The following is a 22,160-nucleotide window of genomic DNA, read 5'->3' on the forward strand; positions in this document are numbered from 1 at the left end:
AGCAAACAATTATATTTCATTGTTAGTCAAGGACTGGATTTCTTAACAATTTTTAAAAATTGCAAAGCTATGCACCTTTGTATTTTTTTGGGACTCTCGCTCTAAGATGTAGTTGTTTTGCATATTGAAACATCTGTAAATGAAAAGATAAATTCTTTAAGTTTTTTGTTTGTTTGTTTGAAAAATATGTCACAGAGAATCTTTTTGGCTAAGCTGCCGTTCTATGAGGGGCATGCCTATGCTGTCAAAGTCACCCAGGACTTGGACCTGGCCTTGTCTGCATCCACTCAGGGAGTTTTGAACCTGGTTGTGTGTGTTAATTCAAGCCCAACAACCTTGCCTCTTGCTGCTAGACCACAATCCGGCATAAATTGTTTAAATTAAAGTTATTTCTCCAGTGATATCTGAACTTGGGAACCTAATAAGTGTGGAGTTTCTATCGAGCCAAGTTTATGCAATTCTAAATCAAAATAATTTTTTAATGAACATTTGTATTGCTTTAGCAGAGAGTATGGATGGAGACCAGGAGTAATGCTATCACAGCCCAGTGAGTGAAGTCAGCTACCAGATTTAGTATCTTTTCTTTTTGTAACCAGAGGAATCGGCAACTGGGTCAGGCTCACACTCGTGTGACACGGGGTCGATTCCGATCGTTACCGTTATACCTCTGGGGCCTACAACCTGCCCTCCTCTCCATAGACCAGGTTACTTCCGGGGGATTTGAACCTTGGATCTCTTAGTTTACACAATACTTCATGTCATGACGATCGCCAACTAAGCTGCACCTTGGGGACCACTACCAGATTTAGTATCAAATCTGCTTTTATGTCAATATAATATTAGACTTTAGAAAGTTATTTTTGAGACGTGAGAATAGAGTTGAGCAAACAATGTTAACTCCATGAGCCTAAAATACATCACATTCCAGAATCAGAATCAATGGTGGAAAAACAAAGGCCAGGGTGACTTATGTACCACGATTGCTCCCTCTTACATTCATACACCCAAGTGTGGGCTTCCCTTATTTTAGCTACCTTTGAACTGTGGCATGTGGCTTGGGTTTGGTCTCCCTATATAGGGTCCAAGCTCTCCAAAGGGTCATATTGGTAGTTGTAGGGTGAGCGTTGAGAGCCATGGGCCTCCACCATAGCAGAGAGTAGATTGCCACTTCATGGGATCCTTAGTTACAGTGATTGCTTGTTCGTGTTCCATTTATTTGATGATGATGATGCACCTGGACCTCCTTGCCCAACCAACCATACTCTTGCACCACACACTCGATAGCTAATCCAGGGCCGAGATGACGATGTGTCTCACCATGGTAGACAATGGGAGGGCTTGCATCGTCCTTCTAGCCCTTACAGATGGGATATAGGCTTGTTCAATCCATTTGGAGTCCCATGAAGATGTTTTGTGCCCCCATAGCCACTTGGGGGCACCACAGGTCATCTGCGTGGGTATTAAGGGGCCACCCCTTTATCACTGTGTTTGGAGCTTATTCATTCATCTTGGCACTAATTGGACTCCACTAGGCCTCTTCAATGGCCCTTCGACCTATTGTATTTATCATTTTTCCCTCTTGGGAGGCTTATTGTTATATTATGGAGCTATCTTGGTGGGCTTGTCACCAAGTAATGTTATTTTTCCACATTATTTTATTAGTTGGGGCATTATTAGGCCTAATTAGGCAAAATGAACCCCTTAGGGAGGATATATATTGATGTGATGATCATTTCATTTGATCATCACTTGGATTTGGATTGATATTTCTTCTTGAGAATCTCACATTAGCTATTGAGGATGAATTGGAGATTCTTGGATGCATTTTGATGTTTGGATTAGTGCTATTCTATTATGGAGCTTCTCTCTTGCAAATATAATGGGCATATATACTTTTTGTGCCATGTAAGTTTCTCTTTCATGCGAAATTTTCAATTTATGTCTAATGTATGGAATACTGCATCATGATGCTGCTTGTGCTCTAAATTTATTGAAAAATCTTAAATCACCTAGTAGTCTTGATCTATTGCATGTGTTATTCATTGGGCATGAAAAGTGAATGTTCCTAGGGGTAATCACTGAAGGTTCAACCTTGAAACTTCATTAATTTGTCAAATCGAAGTTTAAGTACTTGTTGTAGCTTGGTAACTGCTTTACTAGGGCATGCGAAGCTACAATTAGGCTCCTTGATAGAGCAAAAACCGTAAATCAATCTCATCCTTGACTCCATTCTACTGATCGTCTAGGCACTGGTCTAGTCCTAAGTGATCACCAAAACGAAGATTTTCTTACCTCTTTTTTCTTTCCTAAGTCTTAACCGTGGTAGGCTTCCTAGAGCATCACCCGAAATCCATTGTAGCCATCCAAAACTGATGAAATTTGGTCTCGAACTGCGCTGGTGTGTCCTTGAGAGGTCCTTCAATTTTCAAGCCATTCTGACGATGGAATCTCAAGTTGTCCCAAGCGCTAGCTCGAGAAACATTTCTCCCTAAACTTTCTTTGGTTAGTGGCTTCAAGAAGGATCATTGCATTAAGCACGGGGGATTCACTTAATGAACCTCTGACATATCACGTGTGTTCGTGGCATATTAAACAATACCCTTCATTGGACTAAATATTGGAAAATACCTCTAAAAATCATATTATTTAATCCCCTACCAATACAAATCCAATACACCTTCCCAATTTTAAAAAACCCTACTTTCACGAGATATTGTAGGTATCCATTTTTTCATTAATATTTTTTACACCCCTTTATATTTTTTCATTAACTTCAAGCTCCATTTTTTATAGCTACCAATATAAAAACCCTTTACCCCCTATATATCCCCCAACATATTATGTCATTTTTTCCTCAATAAATATCCCCCAATATGAATGCACGTGATATGGTATTGCTCCCTCAGTGAAGCTCCCGTGGCATTAAGAATCCAAGTTAAATCCTATCTCATTGATCCTTTTCTCCCCCCCCCTCACTTGGGCAAGTCCATTTGTTTGAAGTTTCATCCCAAACCATTGACGTCGTTTGGGTCCATTAGGGCTTCTTTGTGGTCCCACAACCTTGTCACTCCAATTTCACAAGGATTGCTTAGAAACCCTATTCTTCTAGGATCCTTTGCTCTAGGGCACTTCTTATCAAGAAATACTCTTCAACCCTAGGACTAAGTCTCCTTTTTAACCCTTCTTGGGGAGCCATTCACCTTGCTTCTAAAGCAAGCAATCCTTATCATTAGTCTTTCCTTTGAATATGATCTTGGAATCACTACTTTCACACCATTGATATATTTCTCCTAGTGATTTCCCTAATACCGAGACTACTTCTATCGGTGAAAGTCCGTAAAGAGAAGGGAGCTTTAGCTGAGGTGAAAGTGGGCTATTGCTCCATTGTTGCCACTTCACCTAGTAGTTGCTCTATGGTAACCCCTCCTACGACCCTTGTTAGTTTTAGAGGTAATAGGGCCATAAGGAGTTAGCCTACCCTTCCCCTTGTCCACACTTTGGGTTGGGCCTGGAATGATGCCTGAGAGGTTGATGCAGCTGAAAAGAAAGTTAAAAGCATAATTTGGCCACTCTCAACAGGAAAAGTACCATAAAATGCAAAAGATGGTCGGGGTATACAAATTTAGCACGCGGGCAAAAGCCATCTTGAGCTCTACCCCCATCATCATGACCATCACCCTGGTTCCTAGGGCCCCTTATATTGGCCCCTTTCATCATTAAGGATCCCATGATTGTCCCAATCCTTGGTGGGCAGTGAACTGCCGGACCTTAAGGGGGTATTCATTGCTTTATCTTATACATCATGCTCTCATAACTTGGAGCCCTGAGTAGTTATGAAAAGAAAAATCAATAAAAGGCAAAAGGCATATGAAGAAGGGTGGAAAAACAAAGGTCGGGGTAATTCATGTACCCCGATTGCTCCCTCCAACATTCATACACCCAAGTGTGGCATGTGGCTTGGAGCCTTCCCCTGATGCCCCACTCTGTTCCATCATTATATCACATGCCACCTGCCATTTGATGAATGTGCAATGGACATGTCACTCCCCTTTGAGGTTGAAACCACCTAATAGGGTTCTTGGTTAACCTTCTTCTTGAACATGGAGACACTTGTACATTCTAAAGCCCATTATGGAAGGGCATGCCACTATGAGATGTCCACTTGGTTCCATGATTTGTAAGCTTACTTACTCGATTGCACTAATGATTTGTTGTACTCGAAGTTGAGGGGACACATTGGATCTTATACAAGATTGCAGTTAAGTCTTCATCGTGGGTTTGGTCTCCCTATATGGGGTCCAACATATTTGCATTTGTAGGGTGAGCGTTGAGAGCCATGGGCCTCAACCATAGTGGAGAGCGAATTGCCACGTCATGGGATCCTTCAGTTCCACTCATTATTTGCTTGTGTTCCATTTATTTGACGATGATGATGCACCTGGACCACCTTGCCCAACTGGCTACACTCTTGCACCATACACTTGGCAGCTGATCCAGGGCTTAGATGAGGATGTGTCTCGCCATGGGAGACAAAGGGAGGGCTTGCATCATTCTTCTAGCCCTTATAGATGGGACACAGGCATGTTTGATCCATTTGGAGACCTACGAAGATGTTTTGTGCCCCCACAACCACTTGGGGGCACCATAGGTCATTTGTTTGGATATCAAGGGGCCGCCCCGTTTATCACTATGTTTCGAGTCCATTCATTCATGTTGGCACATATTGGACTCTACTAGGACTCTTTAGTGGCCCCTTCGACCTTTTTCATCTATCATTTTGTCCTCTTGAGAGGCTTATTTTCGTATTATGGACCTATCTTGGTGGGCTTGTCACCAAGTATTGTTATTTTTGCACATTATTTTATTAGTTGGGGCATCATTAGGCCTAATTAGGCAAATTGAACCCCTTAGAGGAGGATATATATTGATGTGATGATCATTTCATTTGATCATCACTTGGATTTGGATTAGTATCTCTAAAATATTTTCGCACTTGTTCTTCCTGGACCAAGCATTGTTATTTTTGCACATTGTTTTATTAGTTGGGGCATCATTAGGCCTAATTAGGCAAATTGAACCCCTTAGAGGATATATATTGATGTGATGATCATTTTGTTTGATCATCACTTGGATTTAGATTAGTATCTCAAAAAGATTTTCGCACTTGTTCTTCCTGGACGAAATTGGAGTATCTTGATGCACTACGATGTTTGGATTTTCGCTATTGTCTTTGGAGCTTATATTTTTGCGAGTATGATGAATGGATATACTCTTGTCTCTCTCTTGTAAGTGCACTTTAACGCTATTTTGTCTTATTACTTGTCTAACGCATGGGATATTTATCATTGTTCTTGTACATGTCATGAATTAATGCGAAATTTTTATTGAATCTTGAATGATCGATATATTGCATGTGTTACTCATTGGGAGGAAGAGCGAATGATCCTAGGGGTGGCCTAAGAGCTTAACAAACCTTGAAACTTCATCTATCTTGCAAATTGAAGTGTAAATCCCTATGACCTAGTTGTTGCACTTGGGAAGGCTAACGAAAGTCATATAGGGCTCCTTAGCATATCAAAATTCAATATCTTGGTGTATCTTGACTCCATTAAGCCCAAAAGACAAGGCATTGATCCTCAAATTCCTTTGGTGGTCACTATAATCTTGTCTCTTCTTTTCTTCCAAATAAAGCCCTAACCCTAGTAGGCTCCCTAGGGCATTATGCGAAATCAATTATAGCCATCCAAAATTGATGAAACTTGGTCTAGAACTGCGTTGGTGTGTCCTTGAGAGGTCCAGTAATTTTGAAGCCATTCCGACGGTGGAATCTCAAGTTTTGCCAAGCCCTAGCTCGAGAACCATTCTCCCTAGTTTTCCTTTGGTTAATGACTTCATCAAGGATCTTTGCATTGAAAATTCAAGTCAAAACCCATCTATTTGATCCTTTTCTTCTCCCTCACCTAGTCAAGGCCTTTTGTTTGAAGTTTCACCCCAAACCCTTTACCTCGTTTGGGCACACTAGGGTTTCATTATGGTCCCTCAACCTTATCACTCCAATTCCACAAGGATTACATAGAGAACCCTATTCTTCTAGGATTCTTAGGTCTAGGGCCATTAATATCAAGAAGTACTCATCATCCCTAGGTCTAGCTTTCCCTTTAGCCCTTCTTGGAGAGCTATTCATCTTGCTTCCTAAGCAAGCAAACCTTATCATTAGAGCCTCTCCTTTCAATAGGCTATTGAGATCACTACTTCCATTCGTTGAATACTACCCTTAGTGATTTCTTTGATATGACGACTCGTCCCATCAGTGAAAGTCCGTAAGGAGCAGGGAGCTTTAGTTGAGGTGACTGTGGGCTATTGCTCCATTGTTTCCCCTTGACCTAGTAGTTGCTCTATAGGAACTCCTAGGAGCCCTACTAGATTGAGTGGTAAATAGGTACCTTGCTAGTAGGTTGTAAATTCCTTCCCACATGCTAGAGTGTGGTATTAATTGCTAGTCATAATAATGGCTGTTCATTCGACAGGATATAATAATTATGGATCACATGAATTCCATGGGCATGAATGCCTTAGTGGGAAGGGTTGAAGCAATTGAGTTTTGCATTGGGGCCATGTGTGTAATATTTTTTTAAATTTGAAGATAAACTTTTAGGGTTTCTCCTTTCTTGTGCAAAGTATGTGAATGGAGGAAGTTGTCAATTGCCAACAACAAGAGGTGTTGATAACCCCGAGGGAATGACTGGATTCGATCCTTTGACCTCCCCGTCAACAACATATATTTAGCAGATTGTCAAAGAAATTTCGTTAACCATCGAGCTTGTGTGTGTGTGTGTGTATAATTATGTAATTCAAAAATAGATTTGTATACCTGCACCACATATGTTTGTTGAATCTTTGTTGCTTTTGGTAACTAGTTTATTAATCCGAACTTCCAATGTTTATTGGTGTTTTTTCTTTTTTAATTGGAACAAGAATTTCTAGAGAAACAGTAACTTTGAAAGATCGACTGCCACTATTACACCAGGTACAACTATTTCATAAATGCCATAAATGGGCCTATTATAAAATGTCTCCTCAGACTTGGACCCACGCAATTGGGGAAAAAATTGTTCACCAAACCACTAGAGATAAGATACTTTAACTTACATAAAGGAGGAAATGGGGGTGGGCTTTGATCCACTTTTGTGTGCACGGGTTGCAAAACCATTTAATATGGTCTCTCTGGGTGCAACCACACGTTTGACTACTACATCAAGGTACTCTTGTTGGAAAATCAAAATGTTTGTATATTATAGTTGACTTTCCTTACCTGAGAATTACTTGTGATATTAGTTGGCCTTTTATTACAATTAGTTCCTCTTCATAAAGCAATTACCAACACAAAAAGATCACAAAAAACACATGATATAGGCTCCAACCAGGGCAAAACCCCTCCGAAGGGAAAAACCTAGAAAGAATACTTCTTTCCTTATAGAATCAAATCAAGATGAGACCTCCAAGACCCAAAGACCAAAGTCAAAGTTCCTCCCAAGCACCAAGTCGGCCTCCAACATGATCTCTTCCAAACAAACCAAAGTTTGCCAAAGTCAACGAAGGTCAAACTCTGCCAAATTTGCCTCTGTTAAAATCTTGGCCTTGCAACTTCAGGTCTGCAATTCGGACCTGCAACTTCGGCCCCTGCAACTCACATAAAAACCCTAGACAACTTCGCACGTGTGGACAAAAATATAGCTCTTCAAGATTTTTTCCTTCGCTTTGACTTCTCTTTCTTCTTGACTTTCTCGCTCTTGTTTGCCTCTTGTCTTGTTGCAGATCGAAGGTGTGAAGTGTGTGCTCCAATAGGTTGAAGTCTCTGCTATTTATACACTTTTCAAGAGGTCGAATATGCCTCTTCTAGGCCAACTTCTCCTGGACTAGGCCGACTTGGTCTTGGAGGACAATTTGACATTTTATACTAAAAAATAATGACTTTCTCTTGTTACAACAAGTCCAAACGAGACTATAATACATGACAAAATTTCTTCTATATTCAGTAAGCCCTAGAAGCATGAAGAACATGCTTTGATCTAGACTTTGAGCATGTAACACATGCTTAAATAAATAATTTTTTTTCTCTTTTTTATATAAAATATACAATGTCATGATTACAAAAGTCCTTATGAAGCCTGAATCTAGTTACATTCTCGAACACTCTCTCTTAACTAGGGAGGTATTCATAATAAGGTACAAGGATTCTCAAATTGAAGTATTCTCATAAGAAGAGTTGGATTGATAAGCCATCTTTAAGCATCAATATCATAACCAACATTGTCATCTTAGAAAGGCCTTTAACTTGACAAGCTCTATTTATATCAGAGCATAATGTTGGGAGGCTTTACGCGAGACACCACACTACCTCTTAAGGCACATAGTCCATCCGAATGTTTTCTAGGTATATCCTTTCAAGAATATTCTTGTCTTGGGTTTCCCATCCTCAAAGAATTCCAACCCTCTTCAGCTGCTCTTGTCTGGGATGCCCTACCTCATCCTCAAAGAGTATCAGTCTATGAGACTACTTCTATCTTGGATTTTCCAATCCTTAAGAAGTATCAATCTCAGATGCTTATCTAATCCTCCAGACTCCATTCTCTCTTCATGGCCTTCACTGAGACATATGACTGTTAGTCTTGGCCTAGTGCATGACACATGAATTAGAGAATATAATGTCCATCATCAATTCCTCTCAATCAGGGAGGATATATCTACCAAACCAGGCTTGCTTCTTAAGTACTCAAGCTTCTTGTTTGGAAGTGCCTTTGTCAGAATATCAACATCCTGTTCATCTGTAGGAATATAATGTAGCTTCACGACCACATCTCATACCATGCTTTTGATATAGTGGTACATATTATTAATATGCTTGGTCCTAGCATGAAATACGAGGTCTTCAGTCAACCTTATACAACTTTGGTTGTCACAACCTATAGCAGTAGGGCATAATGGACCTTAGAAGAAATCTGATTGCAACTTCTTAGCCAAAGAACCTCTCTGCAAAATTCACTTGTAGCAACGTACTCAACTTCAACACTACTCAAAGCAACTGTATCTTGCTTCTTGCTCATCCATGAGATCATGGAAGATCCCAAACTAAAGCATCCACCTGTAGTGCTTCTACCCTCTGTTTCACTGTCACCCCAATCAGAATCTTTATATCTCAATAGTTGAATCTCATTACCTGCATATCTAAAGCAATGATGAATCGTTCCGTGAAGATATCTTAGGATGTGTTTCGCTGCTATCCAATGATCATGCTTTGGCTCCATGAAGCATAAAAACAATGGCTGAAGCAAGAAAACTGATAGCTTGGAAACTTGAATGTAAAAATACACAGGTATTTGTAAATAATAATTTATATATATATATATATATATATATATATATATATATATATATATATATTTTTTTTTTTTTTTACACAGGTATTTGTAAATAATATATATATATATATATATATAGTGATGAATGTTACAATGAGGACCCACATTTATATACCTAAGCAGGTGTCCTTTTGTGAATGGGCATGTCTTTTAGACATGCCTTTTCAGTGTTTCACTTAACTTAATGACTATTTAACCTAATTAATATTTGATTATTTAATATTTTTTTTATTTACTTGTTATGAATTATATTCATAACATAGCCCCTTCCTTCAGAAGCTTTGTCCTCAAAGCTATATTGTTGGCAATTGTCTTTGCTATTGTCGTCTCAGCGTATGGAAGGTGGAAGGTCTCTGTCATTGGTGACTCAATAGTAACTCTATTTTGAGTCCAAGGTTGTCTTCCTTTTTTTTTGAATAATAATTTACTTAATTAAAATATATTAATTAATTAAATTGTAATTATAATATATTAGTTATAAATATAACACTATATATATATATATATATATATACATATTTTTTTTAATTACTGATTTTTTTTTAATAATAATTTTTTTTGTTTGTTTTATTATTAATTTTGTTTTTCTTTAATAATAATAATAATAATAATATATATATTTTTTATTATTATTTATAACTTTATAATAATATAATTATTTTAAGTTTATAATATACTTAACCTTGTAATCTAATTAATAATTATTATGGGTCGTATATACAACCCAACATCTATAAGTTATCCGATGGGATTTTATGGGCCACGTTTGTTGCGGCTAGCCATGCCCGTTGACTAAGCATCCGGTCCCCAGACTGATAGGCATAGATAATGGTGAGCACGTTTATGTCAACCCGCACATTGTTTAGTAGTTTGGGTATTGGACAGCGGATAAGCCGACGGGCAGAAAATACGGTGCATGCACGATGGTTTGAATTTCGGATGGAGAGAATGGTGCAGTGCGAGAGACAGCGTCCAGAACGCGTATATGTTCTCAGCGAAGCGAGCGAAGTCGCAAGCCACTTTAGGAGGGTCCACTCTCTTCCCCTCGTCGGGTCTATCGTACATCCGAGGGTACTTCTCTGTTGGCGAGTCCATAGTCCAGCCCTCGCACATGTGGAACCAACTGTACTTCTCAGGGAGCCGGCATTCCTCTTCTACGCGGCTATTTCTGGAAGGATTCCATCTGACAACGCCTAGATCTCGTTAGTCGTTTCATTGGCAATGCTGCCATCGAATTCAGAGAATTCTTTAGCCCCCGTGCAGCGGAGGAATGGAGGAAATGGTTCAAAAACATCATGAATGCTATCTACTGCCTCATCGATAACCTTAGCAACCTGCTTATCTAAATTACCGTCATCATATATAAAGTTCCTTTCGATGTCTAAGATTTTAAATTCCATGCCATCATAAATTGCCAGTACTCCTCGAAATGCCATGCTTAGTGATTTTCCTTGGGTTTCCAGGGTTGTACTTTTGAAGCAACAACTGCTAATAAGGGAATCAAGCTTGACTTCAATTAAAAGCGGCGTGGCAAATGAAAAACCAAGTGCCTCATGCACCTGACCAGGACAACTAGTCCCTGTTGAGCTTAATTTTCTCAGATGTAGCAAACAAACATTGCTGTAATTATGGCTTGGTTTCTTCTTTTTGGCTTCATCTCTTTCACTGTCACAAGAGGAACCTTTAGACTGCCTGTTATTAGTACTTCTATACATTGATATTCCCTCTCTACATTCGCCTTGCTGACTGTTTATTCTACTATTTTTAATGGGGATTGGTATTTCAAGTTTACATGTCTTGTGGCAGACTTGATATTTTCTATATTTCAGTTTTTCATTTCTATAGCTTACTTGGTTGATTTCAGAATATATGTTCGTGTGTGTTTCATCATCATTAAATTTTTCTTTGCATTCTCTATAATTTGTTAGGTTGTTGTTTGTTTGATTAGTCTCTAGAGTTTCATTTTGTTCATTCATTGTATATTGTTTTACTTCCTCTTTTATAGATTCTCTATCTTCAAGCACTGTATTTTCAATGACGTCATCCTCTTTGACATTAACGTCATCTTGATCTATATCAGCTTTATCAAAATCGTCATCTTGATCAAAATCTTTTTTTTCTGCTCCACCTTGTTTCGTTTCTTCACTGTCACTATCATCTTCCTTATTATCGATTTCCTTTCGACATGCTTTAACGACTGCATATGATTTTTCTAGACGGTGAAATGCTTCTTGAATTTTACTAAACTGCTCAATGCAATCAGGACGTGAACGTAATGGCACATTGTGCGACGAACAATGTTCAAAGACCCACATCATTATATTGTGCGCCATGGCTATGATACCAGTGAAGCATAAAAACTATGGCTGCAGCAAGAAAACTGATAGCTTGGAAACTTGAATGTAAAAATACACTCAGGTATTTGTAAATAATATATATATATATATATATATATATAAGTGATGAATGTTACAATGAGGACCCACATGTATATACCTAAGCAGGTGTCCTTTCGTGAATGGGCATGTCTTTTAGACATGCCTTTTCACTTAATTTAATGATTATTTAAGCTAATTAATATTTGATTTATTTACTTGTTATGAATTATATTCATAACACTCCATTTGAAATTGACTGAGGACATTTACTGCAAAACAAATGTCAGGTCTAGTATTCACAAGATACATTAAGGAGCCAATCAACTGTCTATAGCATGTAGGATCCACTGGACTAGATTCTGAACTCCTTAACTTCTTTAGATTAGTAATCATAGGAGTTGTCATTGGCTTACTATCCATCATGCCAAATTTTTGTAATATCTTGATCACATATTTTCCTTGACCAAGATATATTTCACCAGGTTTCTGCCAAACCTCTAGTCCCAAATAATAATGCATAAGCCCAAGATCCTTCATGTCAAATTCAGCTGCCAACTGCCTCTTGCATTCCTGAATTCGATGTTCCACACCTGTAACAAGTAAGTCATCCACATATAAAAGTATGATCACAAGTTCATCCTTAACTACTTTGATGTATAGGTTAGGATATGCAAAACTCTTGAGAAAACCAAGTCTCAATAGGTATGTGTCCATGTTAGCGTACCATGCTCTAGGTGCTTGTTTTAAGCCATAGAGAGCCTTCTTCAACCTGCAGACATGTGTCGCCGTCTTATGTACTTCAAATCCTTGATGTTGCTCAATATACACCTCTTCATCAATGGTCCCATTCATAAAAGCTGTTTTAACATCCATTTGATGAATGTTTCATCCCATAGTAGTAGCCAAGAAAACAAGTGATCTAATAGTTCTATATCTTGCTATAGGAGCGAAGGTTTCTTCATAATCAATTCCTTCTTCTTGTGAAAATCCTCTAGCTACAAATCTAGCTTTATACTTATCAATGCTCCCATCCATTGCATGTTTTATCTTTTATATCCATTTGGAGGAGACAACAGATTTGTCACTTGGTCTATGAACAATTTCCTAGACATCATTCTTCATAATTGACTTGTATTCTTGCTTTGCATTCCTTCATTCTTGATGTTCAACTGCATCTTCATAGGAGGAAGGTTCAACCTCAATGAGCTTAGTTATGTAAACTGCATAACCATAATATCTTTTTTAAGTTTCTTACTTTCTTTGAAAGTTCCTTTAGTTGCTGCATGTCCCTCTGCCTCTTGTAGAGTTGTCTTCAACCAAGTAGGTCTCTTACGAGTTTCTGGAATAACAACATGTTGCACTAGTTCAGTAGGTCCTTCAACATCTTCATGAATAGGTGTAGGATCTTGAACATTGTCATCCGTAGAGATTTCCTCAAAGATGGGTACCTCTTCTTCATCAAAATCAACTGGGATATCTTTGGATCTCTTGTAAGCCACATTTTCATCAAAGATGACATCTCTGCTTACTTCAATACGACGATCCTCTTTAATGTAGATTTTGTATGCTTTTGATGAAGCACTATAACCAACAAAGATGCCTTTTGTACTAGTAGGATCCAATTTCTTCCTCTTGTCCTTTGGAATGTGCATGTAAACTGGACATCCAAATATTCAAAGATGATCCACACTTGGCTTCTTTCCTGTAAGAGATTCTTTTGGAGTCATATTATTGAGAACCTTATGAGGACTTCGATTCTGCAAGTAGACAACTATTACAGATGCTTCTGCCCATAAGAACTGAGGGAGATCTTGATCATGAAGCATGGCTCTAACACATTCTTCAATTGTTCTATTCCTCATTTCTGCCACACCATTTTGTTCAGGATTACAAGGAACAATTAGCTCCCTCTTTATCCTTGCTTCCTTGCAAAATGCTATAAGCTCTTTGGAGGTGTAGTCTCCACCATTATCAGACCTTAGGGTCTTTATCTTCTTTTTTGTCAGATTTTCTACTTCATTCTTGAATTCTTGAAGTTTCTCAAATACCTCATCTTTGTTCCGAGGGTATATCCATGTTTTCCTAGAGTAATCATCAATGAATGTCGCGTAGTATTGATGAGGTCCAAGAGACTTTACTACCATTGGTCCACGCACATCAAAGTGTATGAGATCTAAGTTCTCATTAGATCTTATATCACTTCTTGCAAAGGATTTCTTCACATTCTTGCCTAGAGCACATCTCTTACAAATTCCTTCATGTTCTTTCTTCAATTCAGGGATGCCAGAGACCATTTATTTTAGAGATGGCAATATTTTGTAGTGAAGGTGTCCATACCTTCTCTTCCATAATTCAGAAGGGCTAACATCTAAGTGTACTCGGGCTTGAGGAAGAGGTGTAAGAGGTCTATACAATTTCGCCTCACGAGTCCCAATTATCTTAGCATGTTCAATAGTAGAGCCCCTTCCCTAAACCAAAAATTTACCATCAACAAAAGCAATCTTATAACCTTTCTCTTCTAGGCAAGAAATAGAAAGTAATTTTTTCTTCAAACCTGGAACATAGAGTATGTTATTGAGATGAATGCTTCCACCGGTCTCTAACTCCAATGAGGTAGATCCAATTCCTTTCATAGGGTAGCTCTTCTTGTCTTCAAGTTTGACTAAATGAGAAGAGGTCCCTTTTGATAAAGTCTGGAGTTGACTGCATTCACCTGTCACATGTCTAGAAGCTCCACTATCAATAGCCTATACATTATCATCTTTAAAGGTGCTTGAAAGAGTGGAGAAGAGACTCCAATCCATTACTTCTTTTGATAGCTAGGAGATGTGTTTTAAGATGTATCCTTTGATAGTCACGAGAAGACTTCCATGTAGGTTTTAGCCCTATATAGAAATTACCTGCATACGAATTCTAAAACACAGAAAATAAACAATGCGAGAGCATAACACATAAAACACATATACATAGAGATTTTCCCCTAGATCCCAAAACTGGGACTACCAGCTTGATTTTTCATTATGTTCCTTTCAATGTTACAATACATATTTATACATGTCGAAGCATCCAATACCATGGACCGAAAACCATCGCGTCCAAAACCATGGACCGAAAACCATCGCGTCCAAAACCATGTGCGAAAATCATGCACAAAACCATAGGTAGGTCCGCCTAACCTAACATAGGGTCCAAAAACGAAATTTTAGAGTGGGGTTACCTACACCCCTCAAACCCCCTATGACTCTCCCCGCTACGCAATCGACGCAACAAAGGGGGGGCTCTTCCCCTCTTCTAACCCCCCGATTAACTACGTGGGCTAGTCGTGGAAAGAATATAACACAACCCAACATTCTCCCACTTGTTGTTTTCTTTCCACAGGGGGCCACAAGAGAGCTTAGTCATTTATCCAGCCCTGCAACGCCCATTGTTTCTCTACACCAAGAGAACTTCTCAGAGCTCACAGATTTTGTCAATGCATCTGCAATATTCTTCAAAGTGTCCACCTTTACTAGCAACACCTTTTTGTCTTTTATCATATCCCTCACAAAGTGATACTGAACATCAATGTGCTTTGTCTTTGAATGATATACAAGGTTCTTTGCCAAGAAAATTGCACTTTGGCTGTCACAGTCTATCCTTATAGCTCCCTGTACTAACCCCATACTCGAACACAATCTCTGCAACCAAACTGCTTCCTTGTTTGCATGAGTGGCTACCATGTATTCTGCCTCTGTAGTTGATAGTGTCACTACAGATTGTTTCTTACTCATCCAACTGACTGCACCTCCAAATAGGTTAAACACATACTCACTTGTAGATCTTCTCTGATCCAAATCTCCAGCTCAGTCTGCATCAACAAAGCCATGAATATCCAACACTCTGTCCAATCCTGGTCTTCCTTGATAGCACAAACCATAATCACTAGTGCCACACAAGTACCTGAAAACCTACTTCACTGCTGTCCAGTGCTCCTTCATTGGTTTTGACATAAACCTGCTTAATACTCCCATTGCATGTGCAATGTCTGGTCTAGTACAGACCATCGCATACATCAGGCTACCGACTGCACTTGCATATGGAACATGGGACATGTCCTCTTCTTCTTCTTGAGTCTTGGGACACTGTTCAACAGATAACTTTACACCTACAGGAATAGGAACCTTCATCGGTTTACTATCCTGCATATTAAACCTCTGCAATATTGTCTCGACATACTTCCTCTGGTTTAACCAAAGATTCTTCTTTGTCCGATCTCTTTTAATTTCCATGCCAAAAATATAGTTTGCAGCACTAAAATCTTTCATGTCGAATTTGGAGGACAAATGGGTCTTCAAATCTTGGATAATTTCTTTGTCATTTCCAACTAGCAACATATCATCCACATACAAGACCAGATAAATAACACGGTCACCAATTAATTTAAAATACACACAATGATCTGCTTTGCTTCTGGTGAAACCAAGTCCCCATATAAATGTATCAAATTTCTGATACCACATCCTTGGTGACTGTTTTAACCCATACAAAGACTTCTTTACCTTGCATATCAGTTCTTTCTTACCCTTCACCACAAAGCCTTCAGGTTGCTTCATGTAAATCTCCTCTTCCAGATCCCCGTGAAGAAATGCTGTCTTCACATCCATCTATTCTACCTCAAAATCAAAAGCAATAGCAATAGATAAAAGTAATTTAATAGAAGTTACCTTGGCAACTTGAGAGAAAATATCACCAAAATCAATTCCCGGCACCTGGGAATAACCTTTTGCTACCAACCGAGCTTTGTATTTCTCCACCTTTCCTTCTGCATTTGTCTTCTTCTTGAACACCCATTTGCTGCCAATGGGTTTCCTTTCAGTCGACAACTCCACTAGATCCCAAGCCTCACTTTTGTGCAAAGATGCCATTTCATCAACCATGGCCTCTTTCTAGAGTTTTCCATCCTCTGAATCTACTGCTTCCTTCACAGTTCTGGGATCATCATCAGTAGTTTGTGGCTCTTCATCTTCTGATTCTTCCTCTGCTGCATGGTCTGATTCTTCCTCCTTTAGCTCAAACTCTATCTTCTTAGGTTCCTTTGGTTGGACTTCATGTTTAATAAAATCTTTCACCTCACTGAACACCACATCTCAGCTGTACACAACCTTCCTTGTTACTGGGTTCCAAAGCTTATAACCCTTTAAACTATCCTTATACCCAATAAAGATGCACTTTTCAGATTTACTATCCAACTTGGTTTGTTTCTCCTTTGGAACATGTACATATGCATCGCATCCAAATACCCTCAGATGTGAAAGAAAGGGTTTCTTACCAGTCCATACCTATTGTGGAGTCTTATCCTCCAACGCTGATGAAGGTGATCTATTGACCGGGTAACATGTTGTCTCCACCGCCTCTGCCCAGAATTCTTGTCCTAACCCGGCACCACTGAGCATGCTTCTTGCCCTTTCCATCAACGTCTTGTTCATTCTTTCTGCAATTCCATTTTGCTGAGGTGTATATGGAGTAGTCTTCTGCCGTGCTATAGCACACTTCTTACAGAATTCTTCAAATTCATTACTGCAAAACTCCACTGTTATTTGCCCTCAACACCTTTATCTTCTTCTCTGTTTGGTTTTCCACCAAAGCCTTAAATTCTTTAAACTTGTCAAACACTTCAGATTTCTTCTTAAGGAAATATATCCATGTATTTCTTGAGAAGTCATCTATAAATGATACATAGTACTGTAATATCCCTTATCAGAGATATCCCTCAAACACAAGCAAACTCCAACCAGAGAAATAACAGTAATGCAACATACAAGAATGTATACATGGAATATAAGCAGAAACTCGAGAAATACAGAGAGAAATGCTAAGCCATTGTATTACACTGAGTAACGGAAAGAGTACAAGAGGTGATCAGAAAGATAGCTCCTCGACTTGCACAAGGAAAGTGAAGAAATACACTCAGAATGATAAGGAAATGGCCTCTCTCTGAACTGCGTCCAAACTGCTGGAGAACTACTGTGCTGCTGCTACTGCTGGAATCAAATGAGGATTTGGGGCTGTTCCCCTCCTCAGAAAATGCTAAAACTCTGGAATTAGCCTCTGCTCAATAAACCCAGAAAGCTTTTCTAAAATCGCTGACCCTCGAAAATCACCCCGTTGAGGATCTACGCTATCCCTCAAGGCTCTGCGCTGCTCCTGAAGAGAATCTTCCAAAACTCTACCCGAAACTCTGCCAAAATCCTCCAATATGCAAGGGCTGATCCCTTGCTCAATCTCCAAGCTGAAATCCTCCACACAAACACAATCCGGAGCTCCTACCCAAAGAGACTGCGTCCTCCCTCTCAAGACTGCGCAATCATCAAAATGCTCAGTTCCTCCCTCCTCAACTCCAGAAATCGTTCCTCCTGCAAAATACTGCTAAAACTACCTTGCCCGAGCAGGCACTCGAAATCCCCCGGGGTTAAGGGTGAGATCTCCGAACGGAGACACTCGATGCACTAAACAATGCTGCAGACAGGCTAAACAGCCAGCGTGCTCTAAGTCGAAGTGACTAGCTCAAATGCAACATAATCGAATGACAAAATGAGGGCTCTCCTCTCTCCTTTATAGCATTGGCCTCTCCCAATCCCAAGGCTCACCTCCTCCAACGTAATCCCCTCTTGCCACGTGTTCCCTTTCCATCTGCGCAGTCCCTCCAAGTGTCTGCGTGGGCCCCATCTCTGTGTGGTCCTTTGGCCCCCTTGGCTCCCCTTTAAGTCACAACGTTGTGCTACTAGGAAGTGACTTTTATTCTAAAAGTGAGTTATGTCCGCTTTTCCTCACCTTTTTATTTACAAATAACTATAGAAGGCAAAATTGAGCAAAATTGAATATTTTAATTAGCCATGGCTAATTAGGAATATTACAAGTACACAGACTTACCAAGTGATGGAACCTTCACAGGTCCAAACACATCACTATGCACAAGCTCTAATATCTATTTCACTTACCACCAAAGGGGAAACTCACCCGATTCTGCTTCCCATATACACAATTTTCACAGAAATCAAAATCCAGAGAGCTATTACTCATACCTTCTACCATACCTTTACCATGAAGTATTTGAAGGCCCTTCTCTCCAATATGTCCAAGACTTTGATGCCACAACATGGTCTTCTCTCCAGAGACCACTAGATTTTCTGCTTCACTTTCAGGAACCACAGAATTGTTGCGCCCATCAACAACAGTGCTACCTTGCAGTTGTACAGAGTTCCAATTCGAACTCCCTGCATCAATACCAGTGCCCCCCGAACCATCTTGCAGGTACCTTCTCGAACACTATTTTTACATCTGCATCATCCAACTTGCTTACAAAAATCGGATTTCTGGCTAATGCAGGAATATGCAGAACATCCGGAAGTGTTCTAACCCTTCCACCTTGCAACTTCAACTTTACTTTTCCATGACCAACGATTTTAGCCTTCCTATCATCCCCCAAGAAAACATCACCACCATCTTATTCTCATACTCGCAGAACCACTCTCTATGGAGAGTGAAGTGAAAGAATGCACTTGAGTCAATCAACCATGCCTCATGATCTACATGTGTACTTGAAGAAGCCAAGTACACATCCCCACCTTCATCTAAGGTGGTTTTCGCCTTTGCAGAAGGAGCATCATCACATCCCTTTCCTTTATCAGGAGCTTTAGATTTACAATCTCTTTTGTAGTGCCCTTCTTTCTGCATTTCTAGCACACCACCTTTATAGGTTTTCCTGGAGATTTAGATCTACCTCTAGATTTAGGTCTCCCACTCGATAACTTATTTTTGTTTTTGTTCTGGGACCGTCCTCGTACAGACAAGGCATCACCATTCTGACTCTCCATATTTTTCCGTTTCATTTCCTCCGTCAGCAAGGATGAGACTATTTCATCAAACTGCAAGGCAGTTGCATTGCTACCTATTGCAATAACCAGACTATCTCACGAATCTGGTAGAGAACACAACAAATTGATGCACTTATCTTCATCTGAAATTTTAATATCAACATATAATAACTGACTTACCACAGTATTAAATGCGTTCAGATGTTCTGTCACCGAGTCTCCATCTTTCATCCTCAGGTTATACAGCGTTTCTTGTAGGAACAGTTTATTCACTAGAGACTTAGATTGGTACAAAGTCAACAACTTGTCCCACAAAGCCTTCGCCGTAGCTTCCCCTGATACATTCAACAATACTGAATCCGAGACACACAATCGTATTGTGCTCTTAGCCTTCCGATCCAACTTCTCCCATTCTTCATCGGACACTCCCGTTGGTTTAGTACTTGGATCTACCGCGATCCACTGATCTTTATCTACCAACAGATCCTCCATCTTGAGTTTCCATAACTCAAAACTCTGACCATTAAATTTCTCGATCTCTATCTTTCCATTGCTCGCCATCTTCTTTCACCACAAGAATTGATCCCACAGATCTCCCACTGAATAGGGTCTACCACAGGCCCGAGCGAAACCTCTCAGCAACAAGGGCGTCCCCTCGAAGCCAAAACAACTCTAATACCAAATGTAGGTTTTAACCTTGAACATAAATTACCTGCATACGAATTCTAAGACGCAGAAAATAAACAATGTGAGAGCATAACACACAAAACACATATACACAGAGATTTCCCCCTGGATCCCAAAATCGGGACTACCAGCTTGATTTTTCATTATGTTCATTTCAACGTTACAATACATATTTATACATGCCGAAGCATCCAATACCATGGACCAAAAACCATCGCGTCCAAAACTATGTGCGAAAGTCATGCACAAAACCATAGGTAGGTCCGCCCAACCTAACATAGGTAGGTCCGCCCAACCTAACATAGAGAGGGATTACCTGCACCCCTTAAACCCCTGTGACTCGCCCCGCTACGCAATCAACGCAGTGATGGGGGGGCTCTGCCCCCCTTCTAACCCCTCTGGTTAACTACGTGGGCTAGTCGTGGAAAGAATATAACACAACCCAACATCCCAACTGTCTTGATTCCTTTCTTCATAAAGCTTGCTATTGAGAAGTAGTAGATGACTGCTTTTAGATTGCTTTTTCAACAAAAGTGCCAACAAAGATGTGATCTTCCAACTTCGTTCCTTCACCTTTGCTCTGATACCATGTTGGAAATTCAAAATGTTTGTATATTATTATTGATTTTCCTTGATTGATAATTACTTGTGATATTAGTTGGCCTTTTATTACAGTTAGTTATTCTTCATCATGCAATTACCAACACAAGAAGATCACAAAGAACACAAGATATAGGCTCCAAGCTAGGGCAAAACTCCTCCAAAGGGGAAAACCTAAAAAAAATACTTCTCTTCATATAGAATCAAATCAAGATGAGACATCCAAGACCCAAAGACCAAAGTCAAAGTTCCTCCCAAGCACCAAGTCATCCCTCCAACAAGATCTCTTCCAAACATACCAAAGTCTGCCAAAGTCAACGAAGGTCAAACTCTGCCAAATCTGCAACTTCAGATCTCCAATTCGGACCCACAACTTCAGACCTTGCAACCCACACATAAACCCTAGACAACTTCACACGTGTGGACAAAAAAATAGCTCTTCAAGATTTCTTTGTTCGCTTTGACTTCTCTTTTTTCTTGATTTTCTCGGTCTTGTTTGCCTCTTGTCTTGTTGCAGATCGAAGGTGTGAAGTGTGTGCTACAATAGGCCGAGGTCTCTGCTATTTATACACTTTTCAAGAGGTCGAATAGGCCTATTCTAGGCCGACCTCTCCTGGACTAGCATGACTTGGTCTTGGAGGACAATTTGACTTTTTAGACTAAAAAATAATGACTTTTTCTTGTTACAACAAGTCCAAATGGGACTATAGTAGATGAAAAAAATCTTCTTAGACTCAATAAGCCCTAGAAGCATGAAGAACATGCTTTGACCTAGACTTTGAGCATGAAACCCATGCTTAAATAAATAAAAATTCTTTTTCCTGTTTTATATAAAATATACAATGTCATGATTACAAAAGTGATTATGAAGATTGAATCTAGTTACATTCTCCAACATCCCCATGGCTGTAGGGAAGCTCTCATGGGAATTGAACCTTGCCCAATGGTGGAAAGCGAGGTGGACAACTGCTTGCTTTCCACCATTGGATTTAACCCTTTTGACTGCCACTGTTTATTGTTGAATAAGTCTTTAAAACTGAATATCAGAAGTCTATTATTCTAACATTTTTCTTTACTCTACAGTTTTTTAGAGTCTGGATTGCATTTGAAATGTATTGATTTTGTTCATGGTTTGAGGAATAACATGAGATTGTCGATGGGAGCTGGTTTTGCATTCTTATGCATTCATTCAATTTATTGAACGTGGATGCGGTCATGATGGC

General features: G+C 39.5%; 1 protein-coding gene across 1 annotated transcript in view; it reads left to right on the forward strand.

Annotated features, from left to right (window-relative positions):
- The window catches only part of LOC149167775 (uncharacterized), a 381,496-nt gene that overhangs the window by 230,482 nt on the left and 128,854 nt on the right, over positions 1-22,160 (forward strand). The gene's annotated exons all lie outside the window — the stretch shown is intronic.

This window comes from Pinus tabuliformis, chromosome 5_1 (genome assembly GCF_031772625.1).
Source record: "Pinus tabuliformis cultivar Carrire ecotype Pingquan chromosome 5_1, CPIR1, whole genome shotgun sequence".
NCBI classification, from domain to species: Eukaryota; Viridiplantae; Streptophyta; class Pinopsida; order Pinales; family Pinaceae; genus Pinus; species Pinus tabuliformis.